This window comes from Budorcas taxicolor, chromosome 10, assembly GCF_023091745.1.
Source record: "Budorcas taxicolor isolate Tak-1 chromosome 10, Takin1.1, whole genome shotgun sequence".
Lineage (NCBI taxonomy): Eukaryota > Metazoa > Chordata > Mammalia > Artiodactyla > Bovidae > Budorcas > Budorcas taxicolor.
Window position 1 is genome coordinate 16,203,588 of NC_068919.1, and position 18,756 is coordinate 16,222,343.

At 44.8% G+C, this 18,756-nt stretch overlaps 1 pseudogene; it reads right to left on the minus strand.

Annotated features, from left to right (window-relative positions):
• LOC128054250 (E3 ubiquitin-protein ligase RNF113A-like) overlaps positions 1-17,266 on the minus strand; it is a 125,523-nt pseudogene extending 108,257 nt beyond the window's left edge.
• Between the last annotated feature and the right edge of the window lie 1,490 nt (positions 17,267-18,756).

Consider the following 18,756-nt stretch of genomic DNA (forward strand, 5'->3'; position numbering starts at 1 on the left):
CCATTCATCATGGAGCTGACAGCCTGCAGAGCTCCACGTGGAACAGGCAGCTGAGTCTTCCTGTTTTACCCAACAGAATGATCTATACTATCAGGACTGAGAGGGAGAGGAGCAGAGAGGGGAGGAGGAGAATGAAATAGCCTCCTCTTTGGCACGTTTGGGCAACAGCTCCAAGTGTCTGTTAGAGACTTGTAAAGAAATATCACACAATGATCTTGCTGGCCCTGCTTGCCATTTTCTGGCTCTCAGACAAGGACGGGCCTACCTGAGATAGTTCTCTTTTTGGAGGCAGCATGACAATTGGAACAAGTACATAGCCAGTGTGTGATTTTGGATGAGTCACCCTAGGTCTGTTATCTCATTCATAGAATGAATGGGTTGGATGAGAATGGTGGTTTTCAAACTGGGTTCCTCAAGGTCTTATGTTCCATAGTGGTGCCTCAAAACCAACAAGGGCAGGGAGGTGGGGAGTGAGGCCAGGCACAGCTGCTTTACATGAGTTCATTGAATTTTATTTGTAGGCTGTTTTTAAATGTGCAGAGCATGGCCTTACATACTGATCTCATCTGATCTTCACAACATTGTAAGGGTGTCAAGACAGTACCATCTCTTCCAGTTCCTATTGCTGTGTAGCAAACCATCCTGAATCTGGATGGCTTAAGACAACCATTTTATTATGTTTACAGATTCTTTGGGTCAGAATTTCAGACAGGCCCAGAAGGAAATGCTTTCTCAATCCTATGCTGTCCGGGACTTCAGCTGGGAAGATTCAAGGGCTGGAAATGACTCAATGCCCAACGGCTAGATTCCCCTGCGTAGTCTCCATTCACAGGTCTGTCTGTTGACTAGGACACCTACATATAACCTCTCCCTGTGGTCTTGTCACAAGAGCTACTTTGTGCTTTGTTATACAGTGACAGATGAGTTCATAGAGCTGGGTGTTCTATGAGTGAGGCAGAATTGCATGGCTTTTTTATAATCTAGATTCAGAAGTCACACAGAGCTGCTTCTGCTATATTCTATTGGTTGAAGCAGTCCCAAAGTTTCACCCATAATCAAGGGAAAGAACAAGATGGGACAAGAATCTGTATCATGCCGTAAGATGAGCATGCAGACCTATAGCTGATTCATGTTGATATTTGGCAGAAACCCCAATTCTGCAAAGCAATTATGCTTCAATTAAAAAAAAAGCATGCGGAACGAGAGAGTGTGTTGTGGTGTGATTGGAGAATATAGTCTGTCAAGCCCTTTTCATTTGAAAGATGAAGAGAAAGAAAGAATTGGTACCCTTCTGTTAAGGGCAGAGCTGGGACTAGAACCAAGTCCTTCAGATTTGAGCTCCTTCTACTTTACCATGCTGCTTTTGGATCTGAGTTTATTCTTTCTGAATTAACAGGTCATTAACTTAGTGAATAGGCTGATTCAAATATTAATACTCACCAGGATGGGGCATGACCAGCCAAGAAAAGTATCTTCTGGTGGATGGAACATTTTGGTCTTGTCAGTTCTCAGAAAATTGAATTGTTATTATGGTGCTCATTCTGTAATACATAGAAATATTGACTCATTAGTTGTACACCTAGAACTAATATTGTCATCAATTACAGCTCAAAATTAAAATTGAGGTAAAAGGCTAGTTTCCAGTCCAGCATCAGGGGCCTAATTGGTACTTAAAAGGATTGTTTGGTTGGCTTTTACAAATGAATCAGTATTTTATCTTAAATCCTTTCCAGAGTCAAGGCCATATGAACAGTTTCTTTTAGACTGCTTTGACGCTTTGATTGTTCCCGCTTGGAGTCTACAACTCTCTTCATCCATTCTCACAATACCTAAGTAGAAAATTCTTTGCTGATCCAGTAGCCACTGATTGGGAAGTGGCAATGCCTGGCCCTGAGTTGGACACAGGATCCAGAAATGGTTAATGACAGTCCTCGACACTGAGGGCTTCGCAACCTAGAGGAGAAGATATCTAACATAGCTAATGCTAAAGACAGCTGACTGAAGTGCTGATGCAACACAGGGGAAGCAGCAACAGACCCTGCCTGAGAGACTGACTGACTTCACAGGGGAAATAACATTTAACCTGGATATGGAGGGGTAAGAGCTGTTCAGGCAGAGACTATATGGGGCAGAAAAAAGCCCCAAGCATGGGGAATACACATGGGAAACAGATGAAAGGATATGATGTGTCTTCAGAAAGGTAGACATCCTTCAGTATCACAGGACAGGTGTGAAAGGTGATCAGACAAGCAGGGGAGGAATCTGGAGCAGTAAGTTAAGGCCATCTTGTAAAAGAGTACCAGTAGCATCCCTAGATACACTCCTTCTGTGAGTTTCCCCTTCCTCATAGCCCCATTTTGCTCCCACCTTTCAGACTCAGCTCTCTGACTCTCCACAATTAAAATCTACTCTGGAAAGTTATATTAGTCATTTACATTAAAGTATAAATGAGATTATTCACGGTCTATAAGAAATTCTTTCTTGGAGAGTTTCCTTACTATTTGAAATTTGATTTCACCTTAAATAATAAAAGGCGGTGTCTCTCTTGTTTGAAAGGCTGCTGTGGCGATCCTTCCTATGACCAATGCACTCTCCACCCATAGTGAGAGACTTGCAGGAAAATATCTACCACTCTTCACCAGAGACAGAATCCTGCATTCAACTGGCCATTTGTCCAGCTCAATGTGCCTGTGCCATCCCTGGTCATTTAGAGCTCCCCTGGTCTCTGGATGAGAGCTTAATTATCCCACGAGCTGCTAACCACTTCTCCCGATAAAATACCGTCCAACTCCTAATGATGAACCTGCAGAACTTGTATCCTTCACATACAGCTAGCCAAGCTCCTAGGCATGGGGCAGAATGTAAATGTTAACAGTCTCATAGCTCATTGCCTATATAAAACTGTTTTATGGGCGTCTAAGTAACAGGCGATTGTCCAGTGCCTGCAGCTAGAGTGGTAATTCCCCCTCCTAACACCTGAATGAGATGAGTGTTGATTCTCTCTATGAGAACATGTGGGTTATAGTGATGTTCAGGGAAAGCCAGACCTTGCTAGCACATTGACATAGTTCATTCGCAGCACTGCCAGGGAGGAAATTAGGACGCTTTCTTGCAGTGATTACTTTCCTCATTGACTGGTGTCAGGTACTTCTGACCTCTTGGCTCATCAGTGTCCCGTCTCATCACCCACCTGTTGCCATTCTTGAAGTCTACCTGACCTGGTATTAGAAGGCAACTGACTGATTATTACGCTCCAGTATTGCTGTTTTCTCAGAGTACTTTGTTAACCTCTGATTCCCACTGTCTCTCACCTTCTGACCCCACAGATGAGCTCCTGACTCTTGGCTCACTTCCTGAGCCCTGGTTCCCCTGCCCTCCCACTGTGTGATTGGCTTTTCCTTCATCTACTGTCCTCTGCGGTTGCCAAGGACACTTGGTACCCTCCCAGAAGTACGAGGCAACGCTTGCTCCCTGAGTATTAGTACCCCAGAAGATTGACATTGAGTCAGCTATGCTGTAGCTGCCACTTTTGTTCCTCTGAGGTGACCCTGGGCTTGGGAAGAAATTCGTACATTGTTTTCCTGTGTCCAAGCCTCTGCACTCTGCCGCAGTCCTGGTCACCAGGTAGGTCTAGTCTTATCCTTTTGCTTGAACCCCTGCCTTGCCTGATTCCTTCTTAAAGGCTTCACTTCCCTTCTTTGAAATGAAGACCCTGTCTTACCTTTATTGTGCACACTGTGCCTTCAAGGGCTACAGTACAGTGGGAACCCCAGTCCTTTGATCTCCCTCTTGTCATGCTCAGTTAATGTCAGGCTGCAGCTTCTAGTGCCACCTGGGAGACCCTGATCTGGACTCTGTCCATTTCCCTCTGGTCACTGCACTTTGTTTCCTTCCATGGAGATCCTGCTGCCATCTGTTGCTGATCCTGCCCAGAAACCTGCCATATCTCATCTATTAGGACAACTGCTTTGACAAACAACCCCAAATGTCAGTTGTTGTCATTCAGTTGCTAAGTTGTGTCTGACTCTTTGTGACCTCATGGACTGCAGCATGACAGTCTCCTCTGTCCTCTACTATCTGCTGGAGTTTGCTCAAATTCATGTCCATCGAGTTGGTCCTGCTATCTAACCAACTCATCCTCTGTCACCCTCTTCTCCTCCTGCCCTTAATCTTTCCCAGCATTAACGCCTTTTCCAATGAGTTGGCTCTTTGCATCAGGTAGCCAAAATACTGGGGCTTCAATCCAAATGTTAGTAGCTTAACACATCATCCCTCATTCACATCAGTTCAGGTGTATGACAGTCTACCACATAGTGATTTAGGACCCACTCCTTCCATCCAGTGGTCCTTCCGCCTTTTAGGACCTTGGAATCCTTCACTGGTTCCTCCATATCCAGCCAGCCAGTTGATGAGAAAGGAGAGACAACAAAATACATCTCAGGAGATTTTAGAGCCTGGCCAAGAAGTAGTGTTCATTGCCTCTGCCCTGGTAAGTCAGCGATGGGGAGTTTATTGCCTCTGCTAGAACTAGTATCTGGCCATACCTAGAAAATGAAATCTTCCTCTGTGCTGGGAGAAATGGAATCATTTGATGTACAAGTATCACTGTCTCTGCTACACAGTAGAGGCATCTGTTTTCTAAGGGTGATCTCCTCTCAGCCCAGCCACCTCCTCCTTCCCCTACCCTCAGTTTATCATTCTGCCCAAAGCCTGGAAAGGACTGGGCTCCTGAGAAGACATCTCAGAAGTTACAGAGATGGGAACTGGGGCTTTTGCTTTCCCATCACCTGAGCAGAAGGTGGATCCCATTTCAGGGGCAGGGAGAGTGTGGAGTGCTCTATAGAGAACCTCAGGCCCTACATAATCTCACAAATTGGGCTCTTCTTGACAACTGTCAGCTTTTCATTTCTTCCGAGAAATATTCTCTTTTCCCTCTTGGGTGCTTTATCAGAGAAGAGATACTCAAGTGATAGGTGCTTTACAAATATCTAGATCTAGGGAAAAGAGTGGCACGAAGAATAATTTAGACAAAACAATGTAGATTGCCATGGAAACAATCTTTAGAACACACTGGGGAGAAAGAATCATTGTTAACATGGTTCACTTTTTTTTCAGAGATACCCAATCACCAAACTCAATTCCAAACTATTCAATCATGCTACCTTCAACATTCTAGGGTTGTTATAACCAATGAACACATGCTGGTTTTCAAGAAGCCCTTTTCCTATTCATCTAATAATCTTTAAGGAAGATAATGCTTTAATTAAGGCAACTTACTGTTTCACTGTTGGTTCATTTAAAATCAGTGAAAGGTCAAGTTACCGTTAACACAGTGAGTTTACTGAGCTATTCCAGAAGCATTTTTATTCTGACAGCAGAGGCTTATATGGCAAACATACATATTTAATTGAAATGTGCACAAGGAAAATGGGATGTATATCTTTTGTATTGCACGGAAAGAAAATGAGAAACCATCCTTAACTACTCAAATGCAGTTTTTGTCAGATTTTTCTGTCCCAACTAAAGCCCATAGGTGTGGATGACTCTTGGTCAGCAATAATGATTCAATAACAAAAACCTCGTGGGGGTGCAAATGAAGAGCTATTCCAGGTGCCGCTGAAGAACTGTCAGCAGAAGGGCAGCAGCTATTGGGAAGTCTCAGAGATGTAGGGTCCCACGGTCTAGATGCTCATCCTCAGCCTTGCCAGCACAGAAATGCAGTGTCTGCCATGGTTTTCTGTCCACTATTCTCACAGGGCTCCAGGCCCGGCCTGTTTCCAAGGCTCCTCCCCTTTCTGGGGTAAATTCCTACGTCTTCTTTTTTTTTTTTGGTGATTAATTTATTTTAATTGGAGGCTAATTACTTCACAATATTGTAGTGGATCTTGCCATACATTCACATGAATCAGCCACGGGTGTACATGTGCCCCCATCCTGAACCCCCCTCCCACCTCCCTCCCCATCCCATCCCTCAGTGTCATCACAGTGCACCGGCCCTCAGGGCCCTGTTATGTCTTCTTCATTGGAAGACAAAGCCGTTGTCTGACCTTGTGGTCCCAGGAACCAACTGAATCACAAGTCATGCTCTAGGCACTCCCAGAACTTCTGGGAATGGATTATATTTATGTTCTTTCCTTTCCTTGTCCCTCGGCTTCCTAATACATGACATCTGTGGGCTCAGGGAGACAAGAGCCAATTTGCTTGCCCAAATTAGATGCCAGGTCTTAAGAAAATTATGAAAGTTCTTTCTCCCTTTCGTTCATTTCTTCCTACAATATTTGTTGAGCATATACTACGTGCTATGTATTCTCTCTGGTGCTTCCAGGGTTTTTTTCATGTATCCCTTTCCCCTCTCTGTGACTGCTTTCTGTATCAGATTTCTTCCGTTCCTCCACCTCTCTGTGACCTGCAAACCGGTTTTCAGGGCAGTTCAGCTGTAAATCATTTGCATGACTCTCATAATGCTCCTCTTCCTAGAGAAATTTGACATGTGATTATCTATTGTTGTATCAACTATTCTGTGTTCAATAAATCTTAGACAGCAGTTTGCAAGCAGGAACCTTCTCTAAAACCTTACATCCCACCACTTGGCGACCACCCACTTGGAACATGCATGAGACTGGTCCCTTCATTGACTCCTTTTTGAGAAAATATGCTAACATTGCTCTTTAGACAGAGCTCCAAATCCTTTTCATTGCACACAAGACCCTGCATAATCCAGCCTTCTACTTAACTCTTTAGACTCTTTCTGCTCCATTGGAAGAAAACCACATTGGAATTTTGTCGAATCTTTGATAGAAACACCATCTAATCTTAGCATGTTTCTACTTGCAGTGTTCTAGTCATCAACCCCTTTCACCACAATAACTCCCATTCCTACTTCAAGTCCCATTTTAAATGTCACTAATTCTGGGGAGCCTTCCCAGACTCCCAGTGAGACTGGGATTAGGCTCCCTGATACATGGTCTCATAGCAACCAATAATTTTCAGAGCACCTGAAAATTGTTGTGTTAATTGTTTCATGGATGTATGAAACATCCATAGTTGTCTTCACTTACTTGTCTCATGCACGTATACCTCATCAACTGGTCTTCACAGCTGTCATGTTTATTATTATTTACCAAGCATCTGGCAGAATGCTGGGCTCATAGTAAATATCTGTAGAATATATACATGACCAAGTATAAGTACTTTGTAGGTACTAAGCATGAGTACTTACTAATCCTAAGTACCATGCCTCTAAGTCAAAACTTCATCAAGAGTTTCCTTATTTATTATTTGGTAATTCAAAAACTGATTAGCTCTGCCCTGCAGAGTGGTCACCTACTGTCAAAGGCCCCTTCTCTTGGGCAGACTCTGTACTTGGATTCTATTCTCATTGTCTCACACTTGAGCTTTCCCAATTTCAGTCCACCCTGTTAGATCCTACTGGATTAATTTTCCCCAAACACTGACCTGACCAGGTGACTCTTTGGCTTAAAAGAGTTGGCTACAGAATAAAGCTCAGACCTCTCCTAGCCTTCAAGCCCATCTGTATTCTGATTCTGACCTAAATTCCTGTATTCACTTATTCTGTAAAGTAAACTGTTTGTTCCACCATGACATTTTTATTTACTAAGTTTTTGTTTACATTATTTACTTCACTCAGAAGCAACCCCTTCTCTTCTGTTTCCAAACTTTAATCTGTGTTAAGAGTACAGCTTATGTCCCATTTTCTCTGTATGACAACCCCTAGCCACCTGTTAGAGCAGTTTCAGCTGTAAGTGATGAGGCTAATATCAAATGAGTTTAAGAAAGAAAAAGAATTTATTGGTTCATGTAATTGATAAGTCCAGGTATAGAGTTTAAAGATGACTTTAAGTAAAATATTATCAGGAATCATTCTGTCTGGATTCTGCTGATTCTTTTGATCTGTTGATTTCTTTCTGAGTTAGTTTTACCAGGGAGTGGGTGACAATAAGTTTCATGGGGAGCCCCATAAACGCAAGGTTAAAATCCTACCAGCTTAACAACCTTGGGATAAACGAACTTCTCGTTGTTAAAAGTTCCAACAGAAGTCCTAAAGAAGGATGGGTCACATGCCCATCCTGAACCTATTGCTATGGTACTCTGATGAACCTGGGCTGGGTGATTCATCCATTCCTGGACAAACGGGCAGAGTAAACCTCACAGAACTGCATTAACAGACAATGGGGGTTGGGTGGACCCCCAGAGGAAAATTTAGATACTGTTCCCAGAAGGGGAAATGGAAACTAGGCAGGCAAAAACATCAGCTATCCATTCTACCACTCCAAATGTAAGTGGGTTCTCCTGGCTCTGAATTCCTAACACTCTTTTTGTCTGCTGCTGCTGCTGCTGCTAAGTCGCTTCAGTCGTGTCCGACTCTGTGTGACCCCATAGACAGCAGCCCACCAGGCTCCCCCGTCCCGGGGATTCTCCAGGCAAGAACACTGGAGTGGGTTGTCATTTCCTTCTCCAATGCATGAAAGTAAAAAGTGAAAGTGAAGTCGCTCAGTCATGTCCGACTCTTCGCGACCCCATGGACTGCAGCCTACCAGGCTCCTCCGTCCATGGGATTTTCCAGGCAAGGGTACTGGAGTGGGGAGCCATTGCCTTCTCCGTCTTTTTGTCTGCCTTGTTTCCCTGTGGTCACCATAGCCTCAGACACCACATCTTAATGCCAGTATTCCAAGCAGAAGGAAGAAGGGAGCAGATGGAGAGAGGACTTTCCTAGAAAAAGGATAGTTTCCCTAGAGACCATCCAGGAAACTTGGATCACGTGGTGAGGAGGCAGGGAAGATGAATATCTGGCAAAGGGGAACGGATGAGCTGAAACTGGATCAGCTCAAACGAGGTGCATTCCTGGGACTGAGAACATTCTGAACAAAGGCAGGGTTCTGTTAGAAAAAAGGAGGGGGTGTGGTTCTTGCTGTTGCCTAGGTAACCAACAGTGACTGCACAGGAGGCTTTTTCATCAACTTACCTGCTAGCAATTACTGCATGCAAGGCATGACATGTTTTGGATTCTCATCTCGTTTCTATGATTTTCTTTTTTAATGGCAGGAACTGTGGCTTATACTCTGCATCTTCACAATGCTTTGTACTTAGTAGCCATTCAGTGAATATTTGCTGACTTTAAAAATTTGATGATGAGGTATTGAGAGGAGAGAGAGAATTTAGAGTGTTTCTAGGACCTTGTTTAAAGACTTACTTTTTGCTCTTACTGCTAAAGGAAATGATAGATCCCACATCTGTGTTACGATTGTTGGAGTAATGGAGCTGCAAATAAACCTCAGGTATATCTTCTCAGCTCTAAGTTATGTTCTGGTCAACTTGTAAAGTATTTGACTCTTTGTATATATGGCCCATCTAGATGGTTCTTACAGATGTAAGATGAATTTAGACAGGCAATGTATGTAATTCAGTTAACTGGTCTCCTTTTTATGTCTTTTCCTCATATTTTATTTAATAGGGAAATTGCTCTCCCACTGAATCTTAATTCACAATGTTAAGACTTCAGAAATACAGTTTTATATTCAAGAAAGAATTTCAATCTTCTTGCTGTCAAATATACTCTGATCTCACATGGGTACTTAATGGTGTCAGGATGTCAATTTCATTTTGACAGGGCCCCTATAGGTGGAAATTTCAACTTTTTATTCTTGGTTAATATGGATGGGTAAGAGGATGTTTGAGGATATTTCCACCTCTGTTTTTATAGAAACATATACTTTTCCATAAATTTGTGTGACAGCAGTATGTTTGTGAAGCACTCTCAGCTTCTAAGAGTGAAAAGTTTCCTTCCTGCTCAAGACCTGCTATTAACTGCCTCCAAATGACTCCCTGATTATTGCAATCTCCCAATAGTCTGAAGGCCCTGGAATCTTTATTTCCACCAAGAAATGATTTCTTCCACTTATTTTTGGTGTAGTACCACTAGTGCCACTTGAATTTTAGATACAGCCATTATGTCTACAAATCCCTTGTATCTTGCTCTTCAGGTAGTGTTACTGCCTGATGTGAGTTTTTAGATGTTTGTCCAGGAGTAGGATTCGACTATACTATTCTCAACACTTTTGTATTATCTATTGATGCATAACAAATGATGCCAAAAGGAAGTGACTTCAAACAACAGACTTAAAACCTGAAACTAACACAACTTTGTAAATCAACTATATTGTTGTTCAGTAGATGAGTCATGTCTGACTCTTTTGCGGCCCCGTGGACTGTAGCCTGCCAGGCTCCTCTATCCATGGGATTTTCCAGGCAAGAATACTGGAGTGGGTTGCCTCTTCCTTCTCCAGGGGATTTTCCTGACCCAATGATTGAATCAGCTTCTCTTGCATTGGCAGGCAGATTCTTTACCATTAAGCCACCAGGGAAGTCCCCCAAATCAACAATATTTCAATTAAAAAAAAATAGACACGTTATCTCACACAGTTTCTGTGTGGAATCGGGGAGAGGCTTATCTGAGGGTCCTGGCTCATAAGGTTAGCTCAAGGTGTTGCCCTTGGGTTGCAGGCATCTGAATGCTTAACTGAAGCTGGACTGGGCCTTCCATGATGGCTCACTCAAACATAGCTGTTAGCTGGAGGCCTAAGTTTCCTGCCATGTTGGCCTCTGCTTGAATGTCCTTATGGCATCGCAGCTGGCTTCCTCCAGAGTGAGTGATCAAAGAGAGAGACTAAGGAATAAGCTGCAATGCCTCTTATGACCTAAATCTCAGAAGTCATAGCCTGTCACTTCTGCTAATGTTCTCTTTGCTAGAAGTGAATCACTCACTTGGTCATGCCCAACTCAAGGGGAAGAGTTCTGCAACTTGAAGGGAGATGTATCAAAAGTTTTGTGGATATATTTAAAAAGGACATAGTGGAGGACAGGGAAGCCTAGCGTGCTGCAGTTCATGGGGTTGCAAAGAGTCAGACACAACTTAGCAAGTCAACAACAACTACCACCACCACCCTCTTGATTCTCCCCCTTGTAACGAGGTATTTGCAAAACAAAGCAAACTCAGAGGTTTAGACTGTGGACAGCAAAATGGATAGATGAATACTGCTTTCTCAATCTTGGGGTAATTCATGTAGAATTTCTGCCTTGTAACCTTAACGGTTAGGTGCGCCTCCAAAACTTGAAAAGGGAGGAGTGGAGGTGGGGTCTGGGAGAGCCAAATTTCTTCTTCCAGATTCTCCAGTGATAGTGTCTTCTATGCCCGTCATGAATATGCAGTGGCCAGCTGAAAGCTTTCCCTAGTGCATGCTCAGAGAGGGGGATGGCAGTAAGGATGGAAGGGACAGAAAGAAAGAGAAGTGTTGGATTGCACTCACCTAATGGGTTGGACACACACAGCAGATGGTAAGACCTGAGTAAGAAGTTAGCTGGTTCTGTTCTGCTGCTGGTTGGCGAAGACCAGCCACAGATGGGGCAACAAGAGTGAGGCTATGAGAAGATATTGGTCCTGGGATTAAGAAGAGCCAGAGCCTCCTGCTGAAATCATCTGCAGCACCGCCAAGAGATATACAGGATCCGTGGGCAGAATTCAAGCCTTGGATCTTGAAAACAGAAACCATGGTGGTTCTGGCTCCCGGGCAGTTCTTAACATACAATGTGCTGGTACAGCACTTGGTACCAGATGGAGAGGTTGCGAGGACAGGGCATGACTGTGAGGCCACAGAGCAAAGCATCATGCCACAAAGACAGGTGGTGAGAGGGGTGCCCCTGTCTGTGGTGGCTTACTGCCTTTTTGGTACTCATCCTGCCTGTGTACCCTTCACACTGGGCCTCTTCAGGAGCTTCTATTTCCAAAGCATTTTAATTTAGAAGTCAAATGTGAGTATTCCAAGCTCCGATCTAGGCTAACAGTGCTTCACAGCTTTTCTCTTTTCCCACATTTAGAGACATCTAGCTTTCTGATACACTGATAAATAAGGGAGTTATAGAATAGTACACTTTGTGAAAGAAGGCAGTGGAAAGAAGATGCCACAAAAGGAGAGAGTGGAGTAAGAATAGAGTTTTCTTTCCAGTACATTCCTGCCACTAAGACACCAGTACAAGGGCTTCCGTGGCAGCTCAGTGGCAACGAGTCCACTTGCCAATGCGGGAGTCCACTGCCAATGGCAGGTTCGATCCCTGATTGAAACCTTACGGCATGGTAGCTGACTTCCTCCAGAGGTTTCCTCTAGAGTGAGTGATCAAAGAGACAGACTAAGAAGGAAGTTGCAATGTCTCTTATGACCTAACCTCAGAAATCATATGCTGTCAATAATTCTGCCATGTTCTCTTTGCTAGAAGTGAATCACTCACATCCGGCAATATCCCACATGTTGCAGAGCAACTAAGCCCACACGCCACAACTATTGAACCTGTGCTCTAGAGCCCGGGAACCACAAACACTGAGCCCACGGGCCCTAGAGTCTGTGCTCTGCGACAAGAGGCCGCTGCAATGAAAAACCCATGCACCACAACTAGAGAGTAGCCCGGCTGCAACTAGGGAAAAGCCTGCATGCAACAACGAAGATCCAGCACAGCTGGATTTTAGTTTTAAAATTAAAACATTTTAAAAAGATAGCAATGCAAGAGGAGGTGGAAAGTAGAAATAAACAGATTTATATTTCAAGATACAGATATACTATATACGTCATTGCCCTATGGGAGACATGCAGGGGCTCTGCTGCTACCTGCTACCACCTTAGATGCAGGTGGGAGGGGCCTCCTTTTAAGGGGCCCTGCTCTGGTCCTTCTCTAGATGTATTCCTACACAGAAGTCCATCAAACCAAAGGAATCTGCCCAGCTGCAGCTGACTTCACCCCTTTGGACCTCATTCCGGGTAACTGGAAGGCAAAATTCTCTGCCCCAATGGTCCTGAGCCAGCTTCCAGGGCTTTTGTGAGCTTCCTCCCCTAGATCTGAAGTATAAACTCCTGGACTCATGGAATGGCTAAGAGATTACAATTTTATAGAGGGAAAACTGGGGATGGAGCTTGGACATGTAGACTGGGGTACCCATGGAGTGGGGTGACTTTGCAGCGTGTAGCTGAACTGCGGGAGGCAAAGAGGGTAAGACCACTCTATGTGAGGACTAGCTCTCTGTTCCAAGAAGAAGTTCCAGAATCCTAAATTTGGACATGGTCTTCCAAGTTGTTAGCTAAGTTTGTCTAGGCAAAGGAAGATATATATAGGACTTCCCTGGTGGTCCAGGGGTTAAGACTCTGAAGTTTCACTACAGGGGACATGAATGTATATTGTCACCCTGTTTATTTAACTTATATGCAGACTACATTATGTGAAATGCTGGGCTGGATAAAGCACAAGATGGAATCAAGATTGCTGGGAGAACTATCAATAACCTCAGACATGCAGATGACACCACCCGTATGGCAGAAAGCAAAGAAGAACTAAAGAGCCTCTTGATGAAAGTGTAAGAGGAGAGTGAAAAATTTGGCTTAAAACTCAACATTCAGAAAACTAAGATCATGGCATCCAGTCCCATCACTTCATGGCAAATAGACAGGGAAACAGTGAGAGACCTTTTTTGGGTTCCAAAATCACTGCAGATGGTGATTGCAACCATGAAATTAAAAGCCGCTTGCTCCTTGGAAGAAAAGCTATGACCAGCCTAGATAGCATATTCAAAAGCAGAGTCATTACTTTGCCAGCAAAGGTCCGTCTAGTCAAGGCTATGGTTTTTCCAGTAGTCATGTATGGGTGTGAGAGTTGGATCACAGAGAAAGCTGAGCGCCGAAGAATTGATGCTTTTGAATTGTGGTGTTGGAGAAGACTCTTAAGAGTCCCTTGGACTGCAAGGAGATCCAACCAGTCAGTCCTAAAGGAAATCACTTCTGAATATTCATTGGAAGGACTGATGCTGAAGCTGAAATGCCAATAATTTGGCCACCTGATGCGAAGAACTGACTCACTGGAAAAGACCCTGATGCTGGGAAAGACTGAAAGCGGGAGGAGAAGGGGATGACAAAGGATGAGATGGTTGGATGGCCTCACTGACTCGATGGACATGAGTTTGAGTAAGCTCCAGGAGTTGGTGATGGATAGGGAACCCTGGTGTGCTGTAGTCCATGGGGTTGCAAAGAGTCAGACACAACTGAGCAACTAGGCATATATATGTTAAATTTAGAGTTTGTTAGCTTGTTTTATAACTTTTCATACTATTTAGACATTTGATATATGGGTTCCCTTGTGTAGACTTTCGTAAGCCCTACAACTGCTAGGGTTGGCTCTGGTATCTCATTTGATACAGAATCAAGTTGAATTAGCTTGGCTTGTTTTTTTAAGGCCTTTTACTATTGGTTCTTCCCTAAACTTACCTTTCACTACTCTTCTGCAGGAATCCTCCATGGGCCAGTCTGGTCCACTCAGATCCAGGCTTGGCCTACATCCTCTCCTCTGTGCTCAGGTTCACTCTATTTTCTCTGAAGAACCTTTGCTTCTGCTCTGCATTTGTATAGGCCAACTACTATTTAAACACCCAGCCTCATAGTCATGTTTCCTCCTCTGGATTCTTCTAACAGCTTTTTTCTGAACCACTCATTGACACTCAAAGTGTGGAACTGTGTGTGGAAGCCATTTTTCTTTCCATGCACAAGGTATATAGATATAAGGAGGTGCCAATATGCAACAGTTTTTAAACGAGGAAAGAGTATCCAAAAAAACCCAAAAAAACAGAAGAGTAGCTAAAGAATCAGGAGAAAGTAGTTAGGCAAGTAACCAAGGAGGAGATGGCTGGCATTGTCAAAGGCTGCAGAGTGGTCATTGGGGAAGATGCCCCAAAATAGAAAGAGAAATGAGGTCCTTTGTGACCACTGAAAGATCAGCCCATTGTGTGGGCGTAAACAGCATTGTAGTAGGGAAAATAAGAGATGAAAAGTAAAGACAGCAAATTCAATTTAGAGTTATCTGAAAAGGTGGAGGATGTTGGGTTGTTTTGTTCTGTGCAAAGGATGGAACAAATGTGTCTGTGAGGAAAAAAAGAGCTAGATTAGAGGGGAACAGTGATATCAGGGAAAGGATAGTTTGATTAATCAAAATCTGGGAATGGTGGCCATCCAGGGCACAGGTGCAGGGATTAACCTTGATGAAGAGAAAGGACTTGTGGTAAAGGGAATGAGTGCAGACTATAGGACAGACATCCTAATCAAGAGACTAGACTTAAGGGTGAAGAAATTGGCTGTCACTGTAGAGGAAAGGCTAGGAAAGCCTGAATTTTCTGGAGCAGGTCTAAGATTTCTTACATAGTTGGTCACCATATCTGTGGATTCAATCAGTCATGATATTCAGGAAAAAAATTTCAGAAAAGTTCTAAAAAGTTGCAGGAGCAACTATTTACATAGTATTTACATTGTATTATAAGTAATCTAGAAACAATTTAAAGTATATAGGCGATAGGTTATATGCAAATACTACAGTCATTTTTACACAAAGGACTTGAGCGTCCACTATTTTAGTAGCTGCAAGTATCCTGGAACAAATAACTCAGGATATTGAGAGAAGACTTTATTTAAATATCATATTCTTCAGTCTTTCTTTCTACATTTACTCAGTGCCCCCAGTGTGCCAGACACTGGTGTTCACAGAGACACAACTTTTCATGTAATTTTGGAATGTTATAACGATGACTCAGTGAGATTTACTTTTTACTCTTCTAGAAGGCTTTCAATATAAATAAACACCAGTCGGAAGGGAGTCTGTCAGATCAGACGACCCGAGTAGGGGTTGAGAAAACACGGGCATCTCAACAATGGCGCCCTGTTAGAGGTGGAAAGGGAGGGGAGGCCCAGAGAGGGGGGAAAAACAGGTTTAGACCTGGGTAACCCGAGGAGGGTGCGCCTTCCACCAGGAAGAACTGTGCCTCTTAAGCACTTCAGGCCGCGGTGTAACCAAGGGTAATAGCGCTTCAGCTCACGGCAGTGTGAAAACCACCTTCTTCCCTAACCAAATGTATCTACGGAGCCTGACTAGGACTAGACAGAAGCCAAGATTCTTCATCCAAGGTTCCTTCCCAAGAACTTCCTCTGCCCCTGGCTACTTAAATGTCACTGCTCTTACCCCTAGTTTATTGATACGCGGTGGGGGAGAGAAGAAGCGGTGGGAGAATCACCTTTCCTATTTTGTGATTGGTAGTACTAGGCTCCAAGTCCCGCCTCCCACGCTGCCGCCAACAGGCTCTCAGAGTTGTCACTCGATTCACTGCGGCCGCCCCTCGCCGTGGCTCCGCCCCTCCCTGTGGCTGGGATCTCGCGGGAAGAGCGGCGGGTACGGCTGTGGCTCTGTCTCCAGGCTGCGCGGGGAGCGGGAGGGATCTCCTCACACAAGCGCTTCCTCGTGGAGGGTTTGGAGCTGCGGCAGACGCAGGCCTGGGCCGCCCCTTCTCTGCCGCCTCCTTCTCTTCCTCAGGGTTCCCCGGTCCGCTTGCCCTACGACGCTGCCCAGGTGAGGAAGCCCGGAGCGCGTCTCCGCTGAGGAGCGGTCGGGGAGCCGGGACACGGAGCAATCGGGGCAGGCGGGCTCCTGACGGGGGCGGCTCCGCGGGCGGCGCGGCGCTGCCTGGTGTGCGCGAGGCTTGGCGGGGTTCGGAGTGAGGAGGGCGAGGACGCGGTGGGGTGGGATCCGGGTGCGGACGCCCAAGGGCGGTGTAGCGGGTGCCAGGGCTTCTCCGGGTGAGGAGGCGGTTTACTGGGGGTCTGGGGTCTCTTCCGGCTTGGGGTTTGGATGGGTGGCAGCGGTTCGGGTCCCGGGTCTTTGGGGTTGAAGGAGATTTACCGGGATCCTTCGGTTCCTTGAAGTGGTATAGCGGGGTTCCGGGACAAGGGGTCGTTTTATCACGGTCTCACGCTCTTTTAGGGGCAGAGGATTCAGTTTTAGCAAGGTCCTAGGTCTCTGAAGGGGCAGATGTACGGGGTCTTGGGGGTACTTTGAGCAGGAGTGGGCTTCTTTTTTCACATTCCTGGGATAAAGAAGCAGTGTATTGGGGTTCTGTCTGTTTATCGGGGTCTTCGGGCGGGAGGGCGATATATCTGCGTCCTGCAGGGGCCGGGACCGCCTTGGTGGGCTGCTGGGGGCGGAAGGGTTTACGACGGAGACCAGCGTCTTTATTGGGGTTTCTAGTTTGCCCAGAGGGGAGCGGTAACTTGGCATGGTCCCCAGTTTTTTCGGGGGCGACAGGGCGAGTGAGCGGGTCCCCGGGAGATCTCGAAGGGAGGGCGCGGCTCTGCAGGCGCTGGATCGGCTCGTGGCGGGAAGGGAACTCTGGTGACATCTCGAGTTCGCAGTCTGTGGCTGGTCAGCATCCTGGAACAGATCTCTTTCTAAATGAGATTTACTCAATGCTTAGTTGAAGGATTGATCCGTGTTGTTGCCTAGTTGGAGAATAGTGCGACTGTTCTGCAGTTTTCTTCTCTCTGCCCCAGGATCCCTGTGGGGGCGTGCTGATTTCTCTCCTCTGGGAACCAGAGTGGCAGACAGCACCTTAAGTGGGCATGTAGACATGTAGGTTCTTAAGGAGGCGAATGTCCTCCGGGTGAGCGTGGAAGCCGCTGAGGATAGGGAAGGCTGTGCGGTTTTCCTTTCCTATGTTAGGGTCTACTTTGCTGATCCTGCATTATTAGGTCTGTCCTGAAGTCCTGCCCGAGTGTTAGGCAGTCAAGTATGCTGGAAAGTGTGTTCTGGCTTCTCTCTGTCGATGGAAAGGCATTTGTGTAGAGGAATCAGCTCAAGTTCAGCCTCCAAGTAACGCATTGGAATTCGAAGTTCCAAAGCTAGAGCTCTGCAGATCCGTGGTTTGAGACCTGTAAGGATGGCTAACGGAACTCTTTTAAAGAATCCTGCTTAACAGTTTTATTGTATACAGTTAGTCTTGACTCATATGCAGAGTCGTTGGTAACTAGCCCAAACTTAGATGGAATTCAAATAAAATGACCTGTATACATGCATATGCTCTTTTTTTTTTCTTTAAATGTTTAAGTCAGAAAGTCTGTGCTTTTGCTTGACAGTTCCCCTGGTTAGATAGCTTCTTTATCATAGAGGCCTGTAAATCAAGTCTGATGTGGCTTGATTTGATGGAACCTGTACTTATAGTAATTCTGTAATTTGGGATAAACAGACAAATTTGAGTATATGGCAAGGCAGAAAATTTTGCCTGCTTTAATCTTTTTTTTTTTTGAGTGACAGTTTTAATATTTCTTTTGACCTTAGAACCAGAAACATTAGTGATAATATGTTTAATTCTTGACTTTTATAATCATTTTAAAAAACAAGGGAGCTTCCCTGGTGGTCCAGTGGTTAAGAATCCATCTGCCAATGCAAGGGACATAGGTTCCATCCCGGAAGACCTGCAGCTCAGCCCATGCGCCACGACTACTGAGTCCACTCTCCTAGAGCCTGTGCTGCGCAACAAGAGAAGCCCATGCGGTGGGAAGCCCTCGCGCCACAGTGAAAACTAGCCCCTGCGCGCCGTGACTGGAGAAAGCACTTGTGCAGCAGTGAAGACCCAGTGCAGCCATAAATAAATAAATAAATTTTAAAATTAAAGAAAAAAACAGGGAATTCTATATAGCAATATATAACTCTGAAAAGTTTAAGTGTTTTGGGGTTTTGTTTTAGTTTGGCTTTTGTTTTGGTTGTAAATTAAACCAAAATGCCTGTTTGACTTTTATAACTATCAAAACTGATCAGTTGAGCAGATGTTTGATTGGAATCACAGCCAAAAAAACCCTAAGCAGACCTTGGTTTCCCCATTATTTTTGAAAG